General features: G+C 42.2%; 1 pseudogene; it reads right to left on the reverse strand.

The window, feature by feature from the left end:
- Positions 1 to 17,661: 17,661 nt before the first annotated feature.
- LOC101593521 lies at positions 17,662 to 24,159 on the reverse strand (annotated as a pseudogene).
- Between the last annotated feature and the right edge of the window lie 1,175 nt (positions 24,160 to 25,334).

Consider the following 25,334-nt stretch of genomic DNA (forward strand, 5'->3'; position numbering starts at 1 on the left):
AGAGAGAAAGAATGGGTGCACCAGGGCCTCTTGCCAAACGTATTCCAGATAGATGTGTCACTTTGTGTGTCTGGCTTTACGTGGGTATTGGGGAATCCAGCTAAGGCTTTCAGACTTTGCAAGCAAATGCCTTTAACTACTGAGCAATCTCTCTAGCCCCTTCATTAATGTTTCTAAACTACAAAATATATAACAGCAAGTATCTATCTTTGGCCAGATATAGTGGTTCATGTCTATAATCCCAACACTGGAGAAACTTGGGTAGGAGACATTTTTGTGAGTTAAAGAGCAGTCTGAGGCTAGAGAGTGAGTTCCAGGTCAGCCTGAGCTAGAGTGAGACCCAACCTCAAAAAAGAAAAAGAGAGAGAAAGAGAGAAATGAGAAGGAGAAGAGAGGGGGAGGGAAGGAGAGCGAGAGGAAATGATCTAGCCTTATTTCTATAGAGGATTACTGAATATGAAGAATTTTTAGGTTTTTTTCAAAATATTATTTATTTTGAAAGAAAATATACACACCAGGGCCTCTTGCCATTGCAAATAAACTCCAGGCACATGAGCCCTTTTGTGCATCTGGCTTTATGTGGTCCTCAGAAATTGAACAGTTGAATTCAGGTCAGCAAACTTTGTAACAAGCGTTCTTTTTTTGCTTGTTGGTTATGTTTTGCTTTTTCAAGGCAGGGCCTTGCTCTAGCACAAGCAGACCTGGAATTCACTATGTAGTCTCAGGGTGGCCTTGAACTCACTGAGATCCTCCTACCTCTGTCCCACCATACCCAGCAACAACAAGTGATTTTAGTCACTGAACGATTTCCCTATCCCTGACTGAAAATTTTAATCATTTTTGGGGGAGAGTGTGTGTGTGTGTGTGTGTGTGTGTGTGTGTGTGTGTGTGTGTTCATGAGTGTGACTACAGGCCAGCCTGAGCTATAGCGCATGTGTGACAATTTCCAGGTTGGTCCTTGCCTTCTACTTTGACACAGAGTCTCTTGTTCGCTCACCAGGCTACCTGGCCTGCAAACTTCTAGTGGATTCTCCAGCCTCCACTTCCCTTCTTGTCATAGGTGTTCTTGGATCAGACATCTGGCTTTTTGTAGGTTCTGGGTACTCTGGGCTTGGGCATTCAAGCTTGTACAGAAAGTGCTTTGACCACAGAGCCATCTCCTCAGCCTATTAACCTCGTTCAAGAATACAGACCAGGCACAAAAGCAGACATGTAGATCATTGGAACAGAATAGAGGACCCAGATGTAAATCCAAGTAGCTATAGCCACCTGATATTTGATAAAAAATGCCAAAAATACTCATTGGAGAAAAGACAGCCTCTTCAGCAAATGGTGTTGGGAAAACTGAATATGTATCTGTAGAAAGATAAAAATAGATTCTTCTCTCTCTCCATGCACAAGAATTAAGTCCAAATGGATTAAAGATCTTAACATCAGACCAGAAACTCTGAAACTGCTAGAGGAAAAAGTAGGGGAAACCCTTCAACATATGGTCTTGGTAAAGACTTTCTGAATATAACCCCAATTGCTCAGGCGATAAAAACCACGGACTAATCACTGGGACCTCATGAAATTACAAAGATTTTGTACTGCAAAGGACACAGTGAATAAAGCAAAGAGGCAACCTACAGCTATATATCTGATAGAGGATTAATATCTAGGATATACAAAGAACTCAATAAATTAAATAATAAGAAATCAAGCAAGCCAATTAAAAAATGGGCTATGAAGCTAGAGAGTTCTCAAAAGAAGAAATACCAATGGTGTATAAGCATCTAAAAAAAAAATGTTCTACATCTCTAGTCATCAGGGAAATGCAGATTAAAACTACATTGAGATTCCATCTCACTCCTGTCAGATTGGCTACCATCATGAAAACAAATGATCATAAATGCTGGCGAGAATGCAGGAAAAGAGGAACCCTTTTACGCTGTTTGTGGGAATGCAATCTGGTCCAGCCATTGTGGAAATCAGTGTGGAGGTTCCTAAAACAGCTAAAGATTGATCTACCATATGACCCAGCTATAGCACTCCTAGGCATATATCCTAAGGATTCATCTCATTTCCTTAGAAGCAATGTGCTCAGCCATGTTTATTGCCACGCAATTCATAATAGCTGGGAAATGGAACCAGCCTAGATGTCCCTCAACTGATGAGTGGATAATGAAGATACGGCACATTTATACAATGGAGTACTCAGCAGTAAAGAAAAATTAAGTTATGAAATTTGCAGGAAAATGGATGGATCTGGAAAGGATTATACTAAGTGAGGTAACCCAGGCCCAGAAAGCCAAGTGCCACATGTTCTCTCTCATATGTGCATCCTAGCTACAGATGATTGGGCTTCTGTGTGAGAAGGAAAAAACTCAGTAGCAGAGGCCAGTAAGCTAAAAAAATAAATAAATAAATAAAATTTAAAAAAAGAGCTATAAAGGGAAGAGAAAGGAAGGGAGGATGGTAATTAATAGGTTGGTATTGTATAAAAGTAAGTAGAATACTAGATTAACAGGGGTAAAAAGGCCCAAAGTGAGGTCAGGGAAAGAGATTGAGTAAAGGAAAGGTGGAGGGAGGGCTAATCAAAATCTAAGAGGATATAAATAAATCATATGGAATCCTCCAGTTTTGGAAAATGGAACACTCAGGAGCTGTAGATCATTGGTAGAAAATTTTCAGTGCCAGGGGTGGGATACCTTCCAGTGAGTTGTTGGCCAGGGAGGTCCCTGATGCCCCCAAAACATTATAGGCCATTGCCGAGGCCCTTGGTTTCCCACCAGAAATAGATGGTAAGACCCTATTACTGAAGACTCCATATACTTGGGCTGCAAGGCCACTGAGAAATCTTGCTGGAACTGAGCTGATAACCTCCTCCATGTAGACCAGCTGACAGAAAGCTGGAAGAAGCCATTGTGCGTACAGTTCAATGGGAGAAAGGGAAACCACCAGTGAAGATACTCCACTGTGGACACTGCAAGCCCTATTATTGGCCAGCCAGGCCAAATGAGCCAACGGGTACAATAGTGGTACATCTGTTATGGGGGAAACCAACTGCCCTCCAATTGGACTGGAGGCCCGCTCCATGGGAGGGAATACAGCCCTGAAAACTTAAAACAGGGTAGTCATGAGCCCTAGGGGTATAACATCTGCTGATGTCTGGATAAATGTATATACTATGTTTATTAAACTGCCCAGTAAGCACTTTTCTTAATATTCATACCCTTATATTAATGCTACTCTCACTTTGGATAAAGAATCTTCTCTTTTCAGATGGCAATGACCTTGGGACAACTCAGAAGGTATCATAGTGCTGGAAAGAAGTGATTGGAGTACTGAGTAACATCTCGATCACACCTTCCAAGGCTCAGGGTCTAATGCGGAAGAGGTGGCGGAAAGAATATAACAGCCAAAGGAAGGTTAGGATTCCTTACAACGTGCTCCCTCCAGATATAAAATAGCCTTGATATCCATGACCTCATAGTGCCTGACACTACCTTCACAAGACCATCATAAGAGGAGGAACAGATCATGGCATCAAAATAAAAGAGAGACTGACTGAGATGGGGAGGGGATATAATGGAGAATGGAATTTCAAGGGGGGAAGGAAGGGGGAGGGAGGGTGTTACCATGGGTTATTTTTTGTAATCATGGAAAATGTTAATAAAAATTAAGAAAAAAACTGAAAGCTAGAAATAAAAAAAATTTAAAATTAAAAAAAAAAAAAAGAATACAGACCAGGGTTGAAGAGATGGCTTAGCAGTTAAGTGTTTGCCTAGGAAGCTTAAGGACCCCGGTTCAAGGCTTGATTCCCCAGGACCCACATTAGCCAGATGCACAAAGGGGCACACACATCTGTAGTTCATGTGCAGTGGATGGAGACCCTGGCATGCCCATTCTCTCTCTCTCTCTCTCTCTCTCTCTCTCTCTCTCTCTCTCCCTCTCTCTATCACTCCCAAATAAATAAAAATGAATAAAATATTTTTAAAAAACGAACACAGACCAACAAACCCATTGCTTGAACCTCCACAACCCCACCCACCCATCCAAAAAATTAACCCTCTACAGGTTTTTTTTTTTTTTTCTTTTTTCTTTTTTTGCTTTTGTTTTTTTCCAGGTAGGGTCTCACTCTAGTCCAGGCTGGCCTGTAATTCACTATGGAGTCTCAGGGTGGCCTCAAACTCACAGCAGTCCTATCTCTGCCTTCGAGTGCTGGGATTAAAGGAGTGCACCACTGCACCTGACCCTGCAGTTCTTTTTTTTATCGATTTGAAAAACACAGAGAGAGAAGACATGTGTGGGACAGGGCTTCCTTTCTCTGCAAATGAACTCCAGACACATGCATCACTTTATGCATCTGGTTTTATGTGGGCACCGGGGAACTGCACCCCAGCCATCAGGCTTTGTAAGCAAGCACCTTAAGCCACTGAACTATCTCTCCAACCCCAGTTCTACAATTCTATCTAAATTATATCTAAAATATTTTAAGGGCTGGAGGGATGGCTTAGCGGTTAAAGCATTTGCCTGCAAAACCAAAGGACTCAGGTTCAATTCCCCAGGACCCACTTTAGCCAGATGCACAAGGGGGTGAATGCATCTGCAGTGGCTAGAGGCCCTGGCACATCCATTCTCTCTCTCTCTCTCTCTCTCTCTCTCCCCCCTCCCTCTTTCTCTATCAAGTAAATAAATAATAAAATATTAAAACATTTTAATTTAGGTGTATGTGTTGTGTGTGGACATGTGCTCACGTGTGCCGTGCGTGTTTGATCAAAGGACAATTTCTGGTTGGTCTGTGCATGCTCACTTCATCTGAGACAGGGTTTCCTGGTCTGGATTCTCAATCTGCTATTCTCTCTGCTATTCTTTGCTGTCCTTGTCACAAGCCTGCTTCTGCATGCTGGGATCACAGATACCCAGCACGGTTTCTAGCTGAGGACTGAACTTGGGTACTCTAGCTTGAGCCATCTCTCCAGCCCCAAAATATTTTTTTTAATTTTATTTATTTATTTATTTATTTATTTATTTATTTATTTATTTATTTAAGACACAGAGAGAGGAAGGGGGGGGATAGAGAGAGAAAAAAGAGAGAGAGAATGGACATGCCAGAGCCTCTAGCCACTGCTAATGCATGTGCTACCTAGTGCATCTGCTTATATGGGTACTGAGGAAGTGAACCTGGTTCCTTAGGCTTCACAGGCAAGTGCTTGAACAGCTGAGCCATTTCTCCAGCCCTCAAAAAATATTTTTTTAAAAAGAGAATTTTATTTAAGTGGACTATTTGCTGTGGAGAATAATTGCAAGGAATTTGCATAAGCATCAAGAGCCAAGATAGATATTTTCATATTTGCATGTGTAGTCATTCATTAAACATGGCACCTTAAAAATGCTCCAAAAAGTAGAATGAAATAATAATCTCACTTGAGCGTCAAACATTTTATCAATTTCCATTAACTATGATAAAATGGATATGAAAATACACATAAAACTTTGTATTTATTTATTTTGGGTTCTTAAAAATATTTTATTTTTATTTATTTTAGAGAAAGATCAAGAGAAACAAAGAGAGAATGGGCATGCCAGGGCCTCTAGCCACTGCAATCAAACTCAGACACATGTGCCACCTTGTGCCTCTGGTTTATGTGGATTCTGGGGAATTGGACCTGGGACCTTTGGCTTTGCAGCAAGTGCCTTAACTGCTAAGCCATCTCTCTAGTCCTATTTTTATTTTTTAAACTTTTTTTTTACATAGAGAGAGAGAGACAGAGAGGTGAGATAAGAGAATTGGGGCACCAGGGCCTCAGCCACTGAAATCAAACGCCAGATGCTTGTGCCACCTAGTGGGCACATGTGATCTTGTGCTTGCCTCACCTTTGTGTGACTGGCTAGCTTGGGATATGGAGAGTTGAACATGGTCCTTAAGCTTCACAGGCAAGCTCCTTAACTGCTAAGCCATCTCTGCAGCCCTATTTTTATTTTGTGTAGTATTTGGGATTGAAACAAATATAACCATCTTTGCAGGAATAAAGATATTTTGAAAAAGTAACTGTTATCCTTTCTTTTGGATATCAGGCTATTGAAACAATATCCCTAAAAAGTTAAAATCTCCCCAGGAATCTCATGTTGGGAGGGGGACAATAGTCATCAAGTCAAAATGGCATTACAATAGTTGTTGAAAGTCTACTATGGGATTATTACATTGATAACTAGGCTTGTGTAGGCAAAGGAGAAAAAAAACCTTGGACCTTCAGAAAACAAAAGTGTCATTTCTTATTTATGAAAGAGAAAGAGAGAGAGAGAATGGGCATGCCAGAGCCTCCAACCACTGCAAACGAATTCTAGACGCAAGCACAACTCTATGCATCTGGCTTACATGGGTCCAGGGGAATCAAACCAGGGTCCTTTGGCTTTGCAGGCAAGTGCCATAACTGCTGAGCCATCTCTCCAGCCCTGAAGAGTTCATTTTTAAAGCCTTGGAAATCTTTGAAACTTGATTTCTTCTTTTTTAGAGAGAGCTAGAGCGAGAGAGAGAGAAAGAGGAGAGAGAGAGAACTGTCATGCCAGGGCCTTAGCCATTGCAATGGAACTCCAGACTCTTGTGTTACCTAGTGGACATGTGTGACCTTGCGCTTGCCTCACCTTTGTGCGTCTGGCTAACATGGAATCAATCTGGAGAATAGAACATGGGCCCTTAGGCTTGGCAGGCAAGCACTTTAACTGTTAAGCCATCTTTCCAGCCCGACTTCTTTAAAAAATATATATTATTTGAGAGACAGACAGAGAGATTGAGAGAGGGAGAGAATGATCATGCCCAGACCTCTAGGCTCTGCAAACAAACTCCAGACCCATGCACCACCTTGTGCACTGGGAGGGTCCTGTTGAATCAATCACCAGTCCTCTGGCGTTGCAGGCAAGCACCTTAACCACTAAGCCATCTCTCCAGCCTGAACCTTGACTTCTTAGTGTAAGCTCACACTGAATGGAAGAGTGTAAATGCAGACTTAAAATGGGACATGTGTAGGTGTTAGGAACATGCATCCATTTATGGGCAAGTCTAAGGATTTTTGACCTGTTCTCATCCCAAAACTCAGCCCTATACCTTCATGTCTGGTAGTGGCCTCCTCCTTCTCTCTCTTTTTTTTTTGAGGTAGGGTTTCACTCTAGCCCAGGCTGACCTGGAATTCACTATGTAGTCTCTCAGGGTGACCTCGAACTCATGGTGATCCTCCTACCTCTGCCTCCCAAGTGCTGGGATTAAAGGCGTGCGCCACCATGCCCGGCTCCTCCTTCTCCTTTTCCTCCTCCTCCTCATCTTTTGCCTTCTACTAATCCTTCTCCTTTTCCATCTTTTTCTCCTCTTCCTCTTCCTCTCTGACACCTGTTATCTGTATAATGGTTCTTTTATAATTATATATTTATTTATTTATTTATTTACATATACATGTATGTGTGTGTGTGTGTGTGTGTGTGTGTGTATATATATATATATATATATATATATATATATATATATATGTTAGTGTGTGTGTGTGTGTGTGTGTTTTGAGGCAGGGTCTTGCTCTAGCCCAGACTGACCTGGAATTCACTATGGAGTCTCAGGGTGGTCTCAAACTCACGGCGCTCCTCCTACCTCAGCCTCCTGAGTGCTGGGATTAAAGGCATGCGCCACCACACCTGGCCATAAAAATATTTTTGTTTATTAGAGAGAGAGAAAGGGAGAATGTGAATAAGCACAACAGGGTCTCTTGCCACTGCAAACATCCCCTAGATGTTTGTGCCACTTTGGACATCTGGCTTTGTGGGGGTACTGGGGAATCAAAACCCTGATCCTTAGGCTTTCCAGATAAACATCCTAATGAATGAACCATCTCTCCAGACTATACTCTTTAAGTACACTATATAAACTGCAGGGCTCCCCTGGCATAAACTTACTTCCTATGTATAAAGAAGGGTTTACTTCATGAAGTGAGAGAGAACCATTGCCCTCTGGTGTACAAAACTAAAGAAATTTCATGGTGGTGTGTACCCCTCTCTGCACACCAGCAGTTTGGTAACAGGAGGGAATTATGACTCCTCTGTAGTGTTTTTATTTTTTTGTGTGTGTGTTCCTTGCATTTTCATCTTTTCTGATTTATTTATCTATTCATTGATATTCTGATTTATTTATCTATTCATTTCTGTCTCAGAGAAAAATTGTGGATGAACTGCTAAGATTTGGGGGTCTACCTACACACCCATCTGGCTTTGAAACAGCTTTTTCATTTAAATTATTTCATGATAAGCTTGTGAAAGCTGCTTACTGTTTCAAAGCATCACTTTCCTTCTATAGAATGGATGTACCAGCAGAATTTTATTATTAGGATAGATAGGTGAATGTATAAATGGCTTTATACAGTATACCATGCTCAGCAAAAATTTAATAAATATAGACCACTAGAACAATAATAAGGTATAATGGAGGCCACATGACCAGTCAGGAGGTTTTATTGCTTCCTTTTCATTTTAGGCAAAACCAGAGGCATTGAACTTCAAAGTTAAGAAATATTTGATAAATTCTACAGAAATTTATGCATTAGAAAGACTTTTAACCAAGTCAATGGTTCAAATTTCAAAATGTATCAAAATAAAATAAAAAGAATATATTGTTACTCATCTTAGAACACAAAGACATGTGTGAGCATTATAGATTACTTTCCAAATTTGGTATTGTTTATATTTTTACCATGTAGCAATCATACCAGTTGATCCTTCTTCCCTCCCTTCTCATCTTGCTACGTTGCTTAGGCTGATCTGAACTACTGGATTTAAGTGATCTTTCTACCTCAGCCTCCTGAGTAACTGAGTTACAGGTTTCCCCTACACTGGGCTCTTCATTCTTTTCAATAGTCACTTTTTAACAACCACCACACATTTTCATTGTTAACACCAATTGTTACTTAATATTCCACTGGGAACCTTTGACCTTTCATTTTTAGATCAGGCATATTGGTCTTCAGTTTAAGGGTGGGATAAATAACTATTTCATTGTTTTTGTAAATAGTTATCTTTACAAGTTTTTGTGTTTCCTGAAAACAGATTCCTTCAAGAAATACACAATGAGGGCTGGGGAGATGGCTTAGTGATTAAGGCATTTGCCTACAAAGCCAAAGGACCCCAGTTCAATTCCCCAGGACCCATGTAAGCCAGATGTCCAAAGGGGATACATGTATCTGGAGTTTGTTCACAGTGGCTGGAGGCACTGACATGCCCATTCCCTTTTCTCTTTCTCTCTCTCTCTGCCTCTTTCTCTTTGTCAAATAAATAATAAATAAAATAAATTTAAAAGAAATGCACAATGTAGGAAATGAAATATTTAGATTATAAAGCCATATATTTTATTTATTTATTTTTGTTTAAAATATCTATTAACTTCCAAAATGATTTACAAATTATTTTCTCACCCATTGGTCTATTTCAGTGAATCCAATTCAACTTCTCTTTCTTATGATTACTATTTCTATGATTCTCTAATGGATTTTCAGAGTTGTTTCCATTTTTGTTTTTATTTACCATTTATTATAAAAACCTGAATCCTTATTTTTACCCAAAAGGTACTTTAGAAACAGTAAAGTTGGCCAAGCATGGTGGTTCGTCCCAGCACTCAGGAGGCAGGCAGAAGTAGGAGGACTGCCATTAGTTCAAGGCTACCCTGAGACTAATACCAGGTCAGCCTGGACTATAGTGAAACCCTACTTCAAAAAACAAAAACAGGGCTGGAGAGATGGCTTAGCAGTTAAGCACTTGCTTGTGAAGCCTAAGGACCCCGGTTCGAGGCTCAATTCCCCAGGACCCATGTTAGCCAGATGCACAAGGGGGCACACGCATCTGGAATTCGTTTGCAGTGGCTAGAGGCCCTCTCTCTACCTGCCTCTTTCTCTCTCTGTCTGTCACTCTCAAATAAATAAATAAAAATAAACCAAAAAAAAAATTAAAAACAAACAAACAACAAAAAAACCCAGTAAAGTTGACCAAAACCTACTGAATCTCTGGGATTTAGTAGAGATTTAAACCAGAAGGCCTAAAACAAGGAACAAAATCTTGGCACTTTCTAATAATTTGCTACCAGAAACAAAACCCAATTATATACATTTCCAACTGTGTGACAAAGATAAAATAACAAACACTAGCCTTTACTGAGAGCTAACAAAATATTTCTACTCAATATTGTCCCATTATTCTGCCATGAATGTAACATTTGGAGACTTTTAAATATCTTCTTTGTACAATGCTAATAGGCTGACATGCTACATATATGTGAACAAACACATCCATTCTACTCTATACCCCTTTGATTTGTAAGTTGCAATCTCTGTTAGAGATAGTGAATAACATGCAGAAGGCATTCATAATGATTTTTCTTAGCAATAGTGTATTATATCACGTAAATGAGCAACTTGAAGTTCAATTGGAAGCCATGTGAACTCAGTCCTTGAGCTCATATATTCTGTGTTAATCATTTTGTGTTGATGAGTCATTCATATAAAAACAACTAGAGAGCTGGGCGTGGTGGGGGAGGCAGACGTAGGAGGATCACCATGAGTTCAAGGCCACTCTGAGACTACATAGTGAATTCCAGATCAGTCTGAGCTAGAGTGAAACCCCACCCAGAAAAAAAAAAAAACAAAAAAAAACACCATCTAGAGGAAATGTAGCCCATGACAAGGGTGCCTGGCAGAGTGGAGAAGCTATGGACAAGAAACAGGAAGAGACCAACGAAGGAAGACAGCAATTTTGGGACTGCATGTTACATCCAGCTCAAGAAAGAACTAATTCTACCCAGGGCATCATGATAGCTGTTAGTTTATGCTGCTTCACATACATAACATGCCTTCAGGATGCAAAATAATTCCTCCCTTCTCCCACTTGTCTTTCATTCTCCAGAAAGAAAAGATTCCAATACAATATATAATATATAATACACACACACACACACACACACACACACACACACACACACACACAATCTATGTATCTATCTATCTATTTATTTAAAGCTATATTCTTCTGCTTTTGGTAGAGATGAAGGATCCTAGGATTAGCTCTAAATACCAAAGGGGTGATTAAGCAGAACTGCTCAGTCATCATTATGCCCACTGGCTTTCCCCCCAAAATAAATACACATTCAGATATTGCTGCTAATGCTATAGCACAAATAATGTCACTATACAAGTGCTGATCACATTGAACGAGGTGAGTGAATAGAGGAGAAGAACAGGATGCTTTACACAAATAGAATGGTGCTAAGAAAATATAAAGATGGAAAGAAGCTGGGTGTGGTGGTGTATGCCTTTAATCCCAGCATGTGGGAGTCAGAGGTACGAGAATTGCCTTGAATTCGAGGCCACCTGAGATGACATAGTGAATTCCAGGTCAGCCTGAGCTAGAGTGCCTGATACTGAAAATCTATGATGAGGGAGGTCATGAACCCTAGGAGAGTAACACCTGTCGGTGTCTGGCTTAATGCATACACTATGCTCACCAAACTGCCCGGTAATCACTTCTTTTAATGTTCATACCCATATATTAAAGCTATTCTCACTTTGGGTTAGAGAAGCTTCTCTTTTCAGATGGCAGTGATCTCTGGGATGACTCAAAAAGAACCATAGGTGTGAGAAAAAGTGAGGAGTGCTCAGCACTGAAATATCTCAATCACACCTTCCAAGGCTCAGGGTCCATTGTGGAGGAGGTGGTGGAAAGAGCTGAAGGAAGGGTACAATTCCTTGGAATGTACTCCTCCAGACACAAAATGGCCAGGATATCCATGTCCTCACAGTGCCTGGCACTACCTACACAAGACCATCATAATAGGAGGAAAAGATCATGACATCAAAACAAAAGAGAGACTGATTGAGAGGGGAAGGGTAAATAATGGAGTGCAGAGTTGTAAATGGGAAAGCGGGGGCAGGGGGGAGGAAATTGTGGTTTGTTGTCTATGACTATGGAAGTTGTCAATAAGAATAAAATTATAAATAAAATAAAAATTTTTTAAATGTGGTGTCAAGAGCAAAGTAGTTTGCATCAGTAGCAACATCCCAGTGTGTGGCAAGCAGCAACCTGATTCACTATTGATCCTCCCAGGAAATTTCTCCCGGCCCATACAGATAATTTGCCAAGGCTTTTGCACTTGGAAACCACCAGTGGGGAAATCCTATTGTGGCAGGTGCATATTGGGAAATCTGAACTTTGTTCTGAAAATTCTTCCCTGGGACTTTTTTCATATAAATTATGGCCAATAATAACATTGAAACATATCTCCATGTTTTTTTCTTTTTCTTTTTCTTTTTTTTTTTTCTTGAGGTAGGGTCTCACTCTGGCCCAGGCTGACCTGGAATTCACTATGTAGTCTCAGGGTGGCCTCGAACTCATGGCGATCCTCCTACCTCTGCCTCCCAAGAGCTGGGATTAAAGGCATGCACTGCCACGCCCAGCACATCTCTCCATTTATGTTCAAAAGTTTAGATGATATTATCAAATTTTGGAATCAGTACCCACAACAATTCTACCAGAAAACATTTTTTTAAAAACCCATCAACTCACAGTTTAAAAAAGTGAAAATAAGAAAACCTTGGATAGGGCTGGAGAGATGGCTTAGAAGTTAAGGCTTTGCCTGCAAAGCCAAAGGGCCAAGGTTCGATTCCCCAGGACCAACATAAGCAAAATACACAAGGTGGCATGTGCATTTGGAGCTCGTTCGCAGTGGCTGGAGGTCCTAGTGTGCCCATTCTCTCTTTTTCTCAAATAAATAAATAATAAACCCCTACATAACAAGAAAAGAAAGAAAACCCTGGATAGACTCAGAATCTGTTTTGAAGTCCTACAAGAAGGTTGCCTCAGTCATGCCCGGTTCCCTGAGAACTTAAATGCTATGATTAAAGGCAAGTTTTGGTAAGAAGCCTAGTTTTACTCTCTTCCTTTACATTTAGAATAAACATTGTGTTGGGCACCTTTGGGTATCCTATACTGTTTATAGCTAAACTTACTCCAATTTCCCTTGGTTTTAGTAACTCTTTTCTCTGAACTTCTGGCTAGAGTGGCAGGTGAAGGAAGCTACATTTCTTATATTTGAAAGACATACATTCATTCTTGTGGAACAAAGAAGAGGGGAAAAATTTAAAACACACCATAATTCTGTGATTATAGTACTCTTTACCCATCGCGTTCTGTCTAGATGCACTTAATAAATTATAGCTATGTCCAAATAAGGATGGTTTCATTGTGCCTAGACCCAGTAGAGAAAAACACATTAAAAATGTTCATTTCCCCAAAGTGAATCAGTAGATTTTTATTCATGCACCAATATGCATGAAAATAAAAAGCCAAACACAAATCTCCTTATAAATAAGGAGCACAATGTACTCCACCCAGAGCTAAAGGTATGAGATGTGTTGCAGTCCGGTTTGCATTGCTGTTAAAAATCACCCAACCAAGAGCAGCTTCTGGGAAAAAGATTTATTTTGGCTTACAAGCTCGAGGGCAAGCTCCACGATGGCAGGGGGAAACGATGGCATGAGCAGAGGGTGGACATCACCCCCTGGCCAACAGAAGGTGGACTACAGCAACAGAAGGGTATGCCATACACTGGCATGGGGAAACTGGCTATAAAGCCCATAAGCCCACCCCCAACAATACACTCTCTCCAGGAGGCATTAATTCCCAAATATCCATTAGCTGGGGAGCTAGCATTCACAACACCTAAGTTTATGGGGGACACCTGAATCAAACCACCACATTCTGCCCCTGACCCCCATAAACTGATATCCATACATGATGTAAAATGCAATGCATTCATCTCATTTTAAAAGTCCCCTTAGTTTTTATCAATCCCAATGATGTTCATACATCCCCATAGTCCAAGATCTTTTAAATGAGCCATAATACCAAAACTAACCTCAAAAAACCCATAATGGCACAGAATAAATATTCGCACTGCAAAAGATGGCATTGAGCATAGCAAAGAAACATTCAACCAATACAAGATTTAAAACAACCAGGGAAAATATCAAACTCTGTAGCTTCAAGTCCAGCAACTCTAGCCAGTGACAAATCTCCAAGTCCCGTAATTCTAACCAGTAAGTCTCTGGCATTCCAATTCCACCCCTCCAGCTAGGCTACTCACAGTCCTGGAAAACTTCATCGGGGCCGGCAGCTCTCCTTGGCAGCCATCTCATGGTCCTGGCATCTCCACACTGGGTCTCCACTGCAATCCACAGTTCATCCTCATGGCCCTATGGGGTCTCTATGCAGGCAACCAGCAAACCCACTTCACACTGCCCATGGCCATTTCCAAAACACAAGACTGTGTTGCAAACTCAATGACCCTCTTTCCAGAATTTCTTATACTCCACGATACCAAGTAGGGTGCCAATTTGTCAATCCAGGAGGGAATAAAGCAGACATTGAAGAACAGGACACTCCTTGAGCACTCAGGCCCCTTCTAAAGAGTCTACATTCTTCTTGTTGCCCCAGCACAGGTCAGCTAGCCCAGTCTCAAAGGTTGTAATCTCTCAGTTGCAGCTGACTGGGCAACAGTTCACCCAAAGATTTTTCTTTCTGTGCCATATCACTCTGCTCACACCAGTTCATTTCTAGGCAAAGCAACCCTGCACAACTTTTCAGGACACAGGCATAATAACAAGCTTTTCACACAAACTTCTAGCCCAGTCCAAGCAAAGCTCTTTCTCACCCTCATAAGCCAAACCTCACAGTCCATAGTTCTTACTGCCTTCAGGTCTTGCAGCTCAGACCAGAACAGTCCATCAAGCTGTAGGCCAAGGTTTCAATTCCTTCCACATTCCTCTTGAAAATCAGCTACAAAAGGCTGAAGCCACATAGTCAGGTGTCTAGCAGCAACCCCACTCCTCAGTACCACTTTACTGTTGCAGTCCGGTTTGCACTGCTGTTAGAAATCACCCAACCAAGAGCAGCTTCTGGGAAAAAGAGATTTATTTTGGCTTACAGGCTCGAGGGGAAGCTCCACAATGGCAGGGGAAAACGATGGCATGAGCAGAGGGTGGACATCACCCCCTGGCCAACAGAAGGTGGACCACAGCAACAGGAGGGTGTGCCAAACACTGACATGGGGAAACTGGCTATAAAGCCCATAAGCCCACCCCCTACAATACACTCTCTCCAGGAGGCATTAATTCCCAAATATCCATCAGCTGGGGAGCTAGCATTCACAACACCTAAGTTTATGGGGGACACCTGAATCAAACCACCACAAGATGAATTTCAGTTAAATGGATCTAGTCCTCAGAAGCTCTTATAGGTACTGAATAGACATTGAGTGTTTATATTATAATCATACCTAGAGATCATGCAAATGGATTGAAAATTTTGTTTTAATGCTTTTCTACAAAGTATTTCCAATCAATTTTTAAATCCAAATATGTCCTTCTCCTCTCCATTTTCTTTTTCAAGGTAGGGTCTCACTCTAGCCCAGGCTGACCTGGAATTCACTACGTAGTGTCAGGGTAGCCTTGAACTCACGACGATCCTCCTACCTCTGCCTCCGGAGTGCTGGAATTAAAGGCAGTGCACCATCACGCCTGGCCTCCATCTCCATTTTTAAGTAGCTGAGAGTTGTGCCCGTATATTTGCAGGTTGCACAGCAGCTAGGGAAGAGAGGCAAATGATGCAGCTGGTCCTCTCACAAGCAAACCCCAAATACTTTAGGACAAAAGCACACTGCATTTGTCATCCAAAAGAAATTAGCTGCAGAGAACAAAACCATTTTGGAGCAGAATGCATACAAACACAAGAAAGCATCAACTGCCCAAGCCAAGCATTAACTTTTTTAAAAAAATTATTTATTTATTCATTTATTTGAGAGCGACAGACACATAGAGAAAGACAGATAGAGGGAGAGAGAGGGAATGGGCGCACCAGGGCTTCCAGCCTCTGGAAACGAACTCCAGACACGTGCGCCCCCTTGTGCATCTGGCTAATGTGGGACCTGGGGAACCGAGCCTCGAACCGGGGTCCTTAGGCTTCACAGGCAAGTGCTTAAGCGCTAAGCCATCTCTCCAGCCCAAGCATTAACTTTTTTTTTTTTTAATTTTTATTAACATTTTCCATGATTATAAAATATATCCCATGGTAATTCCCTCCCTCCCCACCCCCACACTTTCCCGTTTGAAATTCCATTCTCAATCATATTACCTCCCCATTACAATCATTGTAATTACATATATACAATATCAACCTATTAAGTATCCTCCTCCCTTCCTTTCTCCACCCTTTATGTCTCCTTTTCAACTTACTGGCCTCTGCTACTAAGTATTTTCATTCTCACACAGAAGCCCAGTCATCTGTAGCTAGGCAAGCATTAACTTTTTAAAGTGTTCTCTGTACCTTACAAAAAGTGTTCTTGCAGGGGTGGAATCTGAGAGCGCACATTAGAAAATATTTATGTTTTAGGTTTCATATAAAAATTCTCAACAAATAAAAAAAGGCTGCAAGCCGGGCGTGGTGGCGCACGCCTTTAATCCCAGCACTCGGGAGGCAGAGGTAGGAGGATTGCCGTGAGTTCAAGGCCAGCCTGAGACTACAGAGTGAATTCCAGGTCAGCCTGGGCTAGAGTGAGACCCTATCTCAAAAAACCAAAAAAAAAAAAAAAAAAAAAAGAGGAAAGAAAGAAAGAAAAAACAGGTGGCTCTGTGGAAGCAGCTCGTCCACCTCCACGTGCTGCGTCGTGGCCGACTGACTCGCTCTCCCCGTGGGGGGCGCCACGCCGCGCCTGTGCAACTGCCGAGGCCATGTGCAGCCGCTACGATTGCGCCCCTGCGTGCGCAGACCTCACCTGTGCAGAGCGTCTGACGCACCCTCCACTGGGCTCGCTCAGCGACTAGCCAGGAAGACCAGCAAACAAACAGGTGTTTGTCAGCCTTAGCCTTCAAAACACGGACAGTAACTTCGCATTACTGGCAGAAAACAGGATCAAGGAATAAATGCAGACTTTCCCGGAAAAGTTCTAGCTGGCTAGCAGACAGTAGAATTTGTAACTTGTGTACAATGTACAGTTCAATATGTGGATTGGATTCGCTCTTACAAAAAATAAAAACACATATAAGAACATAAAACCAGTCGTGAGTATACACAAGGAAATTTATACTGATGAGTGTTTATGGGTTTGGTGATAAATATCAAACTAGAAAGTCAGTTAAAACAAATATGTAAGTGAGGCTAGGAAAAAATATATATATTCCTATGGGTAAAAACCAAAAGGTAAAGATGTTGTAATTTCATGCCCCTTAACCCACCCTCAGTGTGTACTCCTTACATTATCTCAATAAGTTCAAGATCAATTACAAAACTCCAGCTCAGGCTTTTTTTTTTTTTTGCTTATTTTTATTTATTTATTTGAGAGTGACGGGGAGAGAGAGAGAGAGAGGGAGGGAGGGAGAATGGGCGGGCCAGGGCTTCCAGCCACTGCAAACGAACTCCAGACTTGTGCGCCCCCTTGTGCATCTGGCTAGTGTGGGTCATGGGGAATGGAGCCTGGAACCCGGGTGCTTAGGCTTCACAGGCAAACACTTAACCGCTAAACCATCTCTCCAGCCTCCACCAGGCCTTTTTTTTTTCCCATGTTTATGACTTGGGAAATTTCACTCCTATAAAGCTCTGAGGCTTACTTTAAAAAATGCTTTTGCTGAGCCTCTGATCTTTAGCTGAACATTTATTTAAGCACTTCTGCAAACATTCTGTCACAAGAGGAAGAGTGCTCAGCAAGCTGTTCTCGATGATCAGACAGCTCTGTATCAGAGACTGACACCCTTCCAGCTCCAGGGGCAGGGTTTCCAGGTAATTACCAATGAGCTCCGGATGGGTGAGGTTGGACAACTCCCCCACTTGAAGGGACAAGCCTGTCAGGCTGTTTCTCCCACAGCAGACACTGAAGCTTTTTACAGTGAAACAGACCATCGGGTAGGACCTCAATATTGTTTTTGGTCATGGCAAAGTACAGCAAATTACTCAAATACTGGATTTCTTCTGGAAGAAAGGTCAGATGGTTATAGCTGAGATCCAAATAATGTAGTTAGGTGCACAGAGAAAGCTACAAAGGCAGATTCTCAATATTATTATGGTCCAAAGAGAGCTGCCTTGGGTTTGATAAAGCCCCGATCTGAGCAGGAGAATATGTGATGTTCATGTGCCACAACTTAAAGCAGGACAGATTCTGAAGCTAATGATCAGTTCTGCTGTTTATGGGTTATTTTTCTTTCTTTCAAATTTTTATTAACAACTTTCATGATTAGAAAAAATATCCCATGGTAATACCCTCCCTCCACCCACTTTCCCCTTTGAAACTCCATTCTCCATCATATTCCCTCCCCATCTCAATCAGTCTCTCTTTTAATTTTGATGTCATGATCTTTTCCTCCTCTTGTGATGGTCTTGTGTAGGTAGTGTCAAGCACTGAGAGGTCATGGATATCCAGGCATTTTGTGTCTGGAGGGAGCACGTTGTAAGGAGTCCTACCCTAACTTTGGCTCTTACATTCTTTCTGCCACCTCTTCCACATTAGACCCTGTGCCTCGGAAGGTGTGATAGAGATAATTGCAGTACTGAGCACTGCAGTCACTTCTTTCCAGCACCATGATACCTTCTGAGTCATCCCAAGGTCACTGCCATCTGAAAAGAGAAGATTCTCTACCCAAAGTAAGAGTAGCACTAATATAAGGGTATGAACATTAACAGAAGTGCTTACTTCATTTTTCTTTACTGCTGAGTAGAACTCCATTGTATAAATATGTCATATCTTCATTATCCACTCATCAGTTGAAGGAAATCTAGGCTGGTTCCATTTCCCAGCTATTATGAATTGAGCGGCAATAAACAAGGTTGAGCAAGTATTTCTAAGATAATGAGATGAGTCCTTAGGATATATACCTAGGAGTGCTATAGCTGGGTCATATGGTAGATCAATTTTTAGATGTCTTAGGAACCTCCACACTGATTTCCACAATGGCTGGACCAGATTGCATTCCCACCAACAGTGTAGAAGGGTTTCTCTTTTTCCACTTCCTTGCCAGCATTTATGGTCATTTGTTTTCATGATGGAAGCCAATCTGATAGGAGTGTGATGGAATCTCAATGTAGTTTTAATCTGCATTTCCCTGATAACTAGGGATGTAGAACATCTTTTAGATGCTTATATGCCATCCATATTTCTTTTGAGAACTATTTAGTTCCATAGCCCATTTCTTAATTGGCTTGTTTGATTTCTTGTCATTTAATTTATTGAGTTCTTTGTATATCCTAGATATTAATCCTCTATCAGATGTATAGCTGGCAAAGATTTTTTTCCCATTCTATAGGTTGCCTCTTTGCTTTATTCACAGTGTCCTTTGCCATACAAAATCTTTGTGATTTCATGAGGTCCCAGTGGTTAATCCATGGTTTTATTGCATGAGCAATTGGGGTTATATTCAGAAAGTCTTTGCCAAGACCAGTATGTTGAAGGGTTTCCCATACTTTTTCCTCTAGCAGTTTCAGAGTTTCAGGTCTGCTGTTAAGGTCTTTAATCCATTTGGACTTAATTCTTGTGCATGGCGAGAGAGAAGAATCTATTTTCATCTTTCTACAGATAAATATTCAGTTTTCCCAGCACCATTTGCTGAAGAGGCTGTCTTTTCTCCAATGAGTATTTTTGGCATTTTTATCGAATATCAGGTGGCTATATAGACCCTATATCTGGGTCCTCTATTCTGTTCCATTGATCTACATATCTGCTTTTGTGCCAGTACCATGCTGTTTTTGTTACTATGGCTCTGTAGTATAGGTTAAAATCAGGTATGGTGATACCACCAGCCTTATTTTTGTTGCTCAGTATTATTTTAGATATTTGAGGGTTTTTGTGATTCCAAATGAATTTTTGGATCATTTTGTCTTTTTCCGTGAAGAATGCCATTGGAATTTTGATAGGGATTGCATAAAATGTGCAGATTGCTTTTGGTAAGATTGCCACTTTCACAGTATTGATTCTTCCGATCCAGGAACAAGGGATGTTTTTCCATTTCCTAGTGTCTTCTGCAATTTCTCGCTTGAGTGTTTGAAAGTTTTCATTGTAGAGATCCTTTAGTTCCTTGGTTAGGTTTATTCCAAGGTACTTTGTTTTCTTTGATGCCATTGTGAATGGGAGTGATTCTTTGATTTCATCCTCTGTGTGTTTGTTGTTAGCATATAGGAAGGCTACTGATTTCTGTGTATTTATTCTGTATCCTGCTAAATGGCTGCAGGTGTTTATCAGCTCTAACAGTTTGCTGGTAGAGTCTTTAGGGTCCTTTATATATAGAATCATGTCATCAGCAAATAATGATAACTTGATCTCTTCCTTTCCAATTTGTATCCCTTTTATGTGTGTCTCTTGCCTTATTACTATGGCTAAGACTTCCAGAACTATATTAAATAAAAGTGGGGACAATGGACACCCTTGTCTTTTCCTGATTTTAATGGAAAAGCTTCCAGTTTTTCCCCATTTAGTAATATGTTGGCTGTAGGCTTGTCGTAAATACCCTTTATAATATTTAGATATGTTCCTTCTATTCCCAGTCTCTGTAGGACTTTTATCAGGAAGGGATTTTGGATTTTGTCAAAGGCTTTTTATGCATCTCATGAGATGATCATGTGATTTTTGTCCTTCAATCCATTTATAGAATGTATTACATTTATCGATTTGCATATATTGAACCATCCCTGCATCTCTGGGGTAAAGCCTACTCGATCAGGGTGAACGATCTTTCTGATATATGCTTGTATTCTGTTTGCCAATATTTTGTTAAGAATTTTTACATCTATGTTCATGAGGGAGATTGGTTTGTAATTTTCTTTTTTTGTTTTGTCTTTGCCTGGTTTTGGTATCAGGGTGATGCTGGCTTCGCAGAAGGAGTTTGGTAGGATTCCTTCTTTTTCTATTTTATGGAAAAGCTTAAGAAGCAATGGTGTTAGTTCTTCCCTCAAGGTCTGGTAAAATTCAGCAGTGAATCCATGTAAGCCTGGACTTCTTTTAGTTGGGAGATTTTTTTTAATTAAAAAAAATTTTTTTTTAATTTGTTTATTTGAGAGCGACAGACAGAGTGAGAAAGAGGCAGAGAGAGAGAGAGAGAGAGCACAACAGGTGGACCAGGGCCTCCAGCCACTGCAAATGAACTCCAGATGCATGCGCCCCCTTGTGCATCTGGCTAATGTGGGTCCTGGGGAATAGAGCCTCAAACCGGGGTCCTTAGGCTTCACAGGCAAGCACTTAACCACTAAACCATCTCTCCAGCCTAGTTGGGAGATTTTTGATAACTGTTTGGATCTCCAAACTTGTTATAGGTCTATTTAAGTGAATAATCGCATCTTGATTTAATTTAGGTAGGTCATATAAATCAAGGAAATCATCCATTTCTTTCAGATTTTCATATTTAGTGGAGTATATGTTTTTATAGTATGTCTCTATGATTTTTTAAATTTCTCTGGTATCTGTTGTGATGTTGCCTTTTTCAGCTCTAATTTTATTAATTTGTGTCTCTTCTCTCTTTCTTTTGGTCAGATTTGCTAAGGGTTTATCAATTTTGTTTATCTTTTCAAAGAACCAACTCTTTGTTTCACTGATTCTTTGGATTGTTTATTTGGTTTCTATTTCATTTATTTCTGCCCTAATCTTTATTATTTCTTCCCATCTACTGATTTTTGGTTTGCCTAGTTCTTCTTTTTCCAAGGCTTTAAGGTGAAGCATTAGGTCATTTACTTGCAATCTTTCTAATTTCTTAATATAGGCAGTTAAAGCTATAAATTTACCTCTGGGAACTGCCTTCATTGTGTCCCAGAGATTTTGGCTCTTACATTCTTTCTGCCACCTCTTCCGCAATGGACCCTGAGCCTTGGAAGATGTGATAGAGATAATTCAGTGCTGAGCACTCCTCTGTCACTTCTCAACACCATGGTTCCTTCTGAGTCATCCCAAGGTCACTGCCATCTGAAAAGAGAAGTGCTTACTGGGCAGTTTGGTGAGCACAGTATATACATTTAGCCAGACAGCAGCAGACATTACAGCCCTAGGGCTCATGGCTATCCCTGTTGTAGGTTTTCAGTATCAGAGATATATTCCCTCCCATGGAGCAGGCCTCCAGTCCAATTAGAAGGCAGTTGGTTTCCACCATGACAGATGTGCCACTATTGTACCCGTTGGCTCATTTGGCCTTGCTGGCCAAATTTAAGGCTTGCAGTGTCCACTGTTGAGTATCTTCCCTCCTGATTTTTCTCTCTCCCATTGAACCGCATGCAGCATGGCTTTCTGCAGCTCTCTGTCAGCTGGTCTACATGGAGGAGGTTTTCAGTTCAACTGCAGCAGGATTTCTCAATGAGCTTGCAGCCCAAGTATGTGGCATCTTCAGCAATCGGGTCTTGTCATCTATTCCTGGTGGGAAATCCAGGGCCTTGAACTCCAGGCTTTTGAGATTGACCATCTTTGTCAAGTTGCTCAGCACCACTAGCTTGCTTCCCTCATTATCAAGGGACGGCTTTTATAGTGAAAGCAGGAGGTTTGTGATGACTTGGATCCAAGACAGGCTTCTGTTCAGGTAGAGGGTCCTTAGGGTCTTTAACTCTTGAAAACCCTCCAAGTGCAGGGTGCTCAGCTGCTCAGGGAGGACACAGCCTGACAGAGTTCCTTGAGGTTCTTTGGGTGGAATACTCAGCATGGTTTTTTTTTCCCATTTCTGTATATTTCAGGCAGAGGATTTTTAAGTTCTCTTCCCAAAAGGCCAGGACAGGGTGGTCTACCACCAGAGAAGAATGGTATACATGGAGCTCCTTGAGGTTGACCAGCTTGGAGATAGCAGCTGGCAGCTTGACCTCGGGCATGAGCTCCTGAAAGGATAAAAGTTGCCATATTTCTGCTGCTCTGTTTTCTAGCTGCTTTGCTAACTTGCCTTTTTAAGCTTCTGTAATATGGCTTGCTTGCTACTGCACTGAATCACAGAACTGCCATTTTGCAACTGCCTCCATTTTGTAAAAAGTATGCAACTACCTCCATTTTGTAAAAAGTATACCATAAGGACCTGGCCCTTTGTACGCCCTACCCAATCAGAGGGACCCTCACGAGCCCGCCTCGTGGGCCCCACCCAATCAGGGGAACCCACGGCTGAAAAGCCCCTATGACTTTGCATACCTATAGTTTTCAGCCTTTATAAGCTGACCAAACACGTGGCTAGGGGCTCTTCACCTTTCCTCCTGCGAGAGGAATCTGTGTTGAGCCCCGATGCATCGGAATCAATAAACCTCGTGCGGTTTGCATTGAGAACGTCCTGCGTGAGTGTTCTTGGGGTCCCGTAGACAGCCTGAGCGGGGACCCCTCCGGGGAACCCCACACTCCAGGCTCAGGATCTCCATCTCCATTAACTTGGAGATGTTGTCGGACGACTTCTGAGCATGAAGAGATGCAGCTCCAGCCTGTCCTGGGACAAGCTTAATTTTCAGCTTCTCCACCGACCAGTTATTGTTGAGGTTGATCTGTTTCAACTTGTTCTGGCTGACCTCCGACAAGAAGATGGAGAAGTGTTTGGAATAGAGGGCGTCCTAACTGATCAGGTACATGAAGGATGAAGGCAAAGTCATTCTTGATGTTGGGGATATTGCTGTAGTTGCTCTTCTCACCTCAAAGGAATATTGCTTCAGGGAACTCCTCAACATCCACCACAAGCTGTAGGAGGAGGTGAGACCATAAAGTATGACCAGAATGACATAAAGTGAAGCCAGAACCTTAAAGCTTTCTGCCAAGGAGTAGATATACTGAGAGCGCTTATATCCTGTAGATGCCAGCACATCAATTGAACAGTCAATTTCAAGAGTAATGTAGCTAAAAAAATATGGAACATACGTGACAATTAGGACAAACAGGATGACTTTTGACTATTGTGTGCTTTAGATACACCGATAAATAATGTCCTTCGGCTCCACATGCAGGCAGAATCTCTTCACTTTCTCAAAGATGGCTCTGGCGTGTTCACCCTCTTTCTTGTGCAGGACACTAGAAGTCGGGCTTTCTATGCCAGGTGACTCCAAGTCTCACTGTGGATGGGGGAATGACTGCTTGCTGCCATCAATATTGGCTGACTTGAAGAGTTTCAGGGGCCTCAGACTGCTTGGCCACTGTTTCTTTTCTTTTTGTCCTTCCTTCCTTCCTTCCTTCCTTCCTTCCTTCCTTCCTTCCTTCCTTCCTTCCTTCCTTCCTTCCTTCCTTCCTTCCTTCCTTCCTTCCTTCCTTCCTTCCTTCCTCCCTCCCTCCCTCCCTCCCTCCCTCTCTCTCTCTTTCTTTCTTTTGTTTTTGTTTTTTTCTGGGGGGGGGGGGTTCGAGGTAGGGTCTCACTTTAGCCCAGGCTGACCTGGAATTCACTTTGGAGTGTCAGGGTGGCCTCAAACTTGCGGCGATCCTCCTACCTCTGCCTGGGATTAAAGGCCACCACGCCCGGCTTCAGCCACTGTTTCTAACGGGGGCGGGGGTAGGGGGGGGTTTGGGCAGGTGGTCTACGGAGAGTGCAAACACTCCTGGAGATGGACACAAAATGCTCCCGCCTGGAACTGGTGCTGGAGTAGTGAAGCCAGATGCCGCAGGCTGTGAAGATTTGAGAGCTTCAGGGGCACCAGGTAGGGGAAGAATTTGGCCAACCATTGTCTGTCATTCTGGATCCGCAGCAGAAGCGGCATCCCGGAATTAGAAGACAGGTTGGTGCTGGCTTTGAGCAGGTCCCAAGGCACGGTGCAGTGATGCAGAGCTCCACCTTGCAAGGGAGACCGCACACTCAGACCTGCGCTCTGTGCGAGCTGGGAGCCCGGCCAGCACGCGCCCACCGCAGACGTCCACCGCGGGCTCAGGGCTCCGCGCACGACGGGGCGGCGGCTCAGCATCTCAGCTCCCTTAGTGTAATCATGACTTTCCCTCCTACCGGAACAGAAATACTACGGAAAAATAAATGAAATGAACCAGCTCCGCTTCGGTCAGGAGGTCTACACCTTTTGAAGTGCTTAGGCACACTGTAGCCCTGAGTTTGCCTTCATTCCCATGAATGCTAGTCCAGCAGGAACTGTGCAGTTAAGTTTCAATTTGAGGATTTCCCGTGCGCGATCTGCAGGGGCTGGCTGGGGGCAGGAGGGCAGGGCTGGGCAGAAGGGCAGATGGCAGGGAGCAGAGCAGGGAGGAGGCAGGGCAGGGGACGAGGCCGGAAAGGGGGCTGTGGGCTCAGCAGGAATCCCAGGCGCCGCCGCTTCTGAGCTCCTCCTTGGTGACGTGGTGCGTTCTAGCAGCCAGTTTTTCATTTCTGTTT

Source organism: Jaculus jaculus, chromosome 16 (genome assembly GCF_020740685.1).
Source record: "Jaculus jaculus isolate mJacJac1 chromosome 16, mJacJac1.mat.Y.cur, whole genome shotgun sequence".
NCBI classification, from domain to species: Eukaryota; Metazoa; Chordata; class Mammalia; order Rodentia; family Dipodidae; genus Jaculus; species Jaculus jaculus.